Source organism: Sarcophilus harrisii, chromosome 4 (assembly GCF_902635505.1).
Source record: "Sarcophilus harrisii chromosome 4, mSarHar1.11, whole genome shotgun sequence".
Classification (NCBI taxonomy): Eukaryota; Metazoa; Chordata; class Mammalia; order Dasyuromorphia; family Dasyuridae; genus Sarcophilus; species Sarcophilus harrisii.
In genome coordinates this window covers 182,530,755-182,532,222 of record NC_045429.1, presented here as the reverse complement: position 1 = coordinate 182,532,222, position 1,468 = coordinate 182,530,755, and the positions used below count along the sequence as shown (strand labels likewise).

Here is a 1,468-nt window from a genome sequence, read left to right as displayed (position 1 = left end):
GAGAGACTTACATGAACTGATGCAAAGTGAAGTGAACAGAACCAAGAGATCATTGTACACGGCATAAACAAGACTATATGATGATCAGTTCTGCTGGACATGGATCTTCTCAACAATGAGATGATTTATGCAGTTCCATGATCTTGTGATGAAGAGAGCCATCTACATCCAGAGAGAGGACAGTGGGAACTGAATGTGGATCACAACATAGCATTTTCACTTATTTTGTTGTTGTTCTCTTGAATTTTATTTTCTTTCTCATTTTTTTTCTTTTTTGATCTGATTTTTCTTGTGCAGCAAGATAATTGTATAAACATTTATGTCTACATTGGATTTACATATATTTTTGCCATGTTTAACAAATATTGCATTACTTGCCATAAGGGGGGAATTGGAACACAAGGTTTTGCAAGGGTCAGTGCTGAAAAATTATCCTTGCATATGTTTTGAAAATAAAAAGCTTTGATTAAAAAATACATTCTATCCTCATACTTAAATGACTGTCAAAATGTGTGTCATGGGGAGATGCCACCAGCACCACTGCAGAGGAGCTATGGAAATCATCTCTTGGACTTAATGTGCCAAGGAAATCACCTCAGGGACAGTCATACTCTGTCCCTGACCCCTCTCTCTCACCCCTCTCAGGAGCCATGGGTACCTTGAGACAATGCTTTCAGAGGTTCTTGGAGCAAAAAACATCATCACCGATGTCCTCAGGAAGCTGAGGAGATCACCAGTATCAAAAAATGCTACTTGGTTACAAATTCTGTTTTCTTCATGGCTCTCTATCTCATATTTGGCTATGGTGGCTCCCTGTTTTGCAGTCTCACTGGATTCATCTACTTAGCATATGATTCCATCAAGGTCATTGAAAGCCCCAACAAAGATGATGATACCATTTAACTCATCTAGTGGGTGGAACATAGCATACCTGGCCTGGCTGACTTTTTCTCTGATATCTTACTTTTCTGGTTCCCCTTCTTCTCTGCAGGAAAATGTGCCTTCTTGCTATGGTGCATCCTTCTAGTCTGAAATGGCTCACAGATCTTGTATCATTACTTGATCCATGCCATTTCCTGAGGCATCAAGCTTCCATAGACAGTCTGGTGACTTACCTAAGTGGCCAAACCTTGGACATGGCAACCAGTTTGATCCAGGAAGCAACCGAGGCAGGCATGACTCACCTACAGAAGAATAAATGAAGAGATCATCCTTGATCCAGAGGCTTCTGATGTTCAGTTATTAGACTGAACAGCCTCCTCCTAACCCCCTTAGATTCAGGGACCATGACCCTCAATTCTGGCCTATGTTCATGCAGCTGTCTCTTTCTAACTCTACCTCCTCAACTATTTCTCTCCTCTTGGGCTTTAGGGCATTAAAGAACTCTCCCAAGACTAGGAGATGGGGTGAATATGGTAGGGATTTCTACCTATCTAAATTCTAACAACACCCCTTAAAAGTCTGCTGT

The 1,468-nt window shown here is 41.1% G+C and overlaps 1 pseudogene; it reads left to right on the top strand.

Annotated features, from left to right (window-relative positions):
* Nucleotides 1-650: 650 nt before the first annotated feature.
* LOC111720672 lies at nucleotides 651-1,202 on the top strand (annotated as a pseudogene).
* Nucleotides 1,203-1,468: the final 266 nt, after the last annotated feature.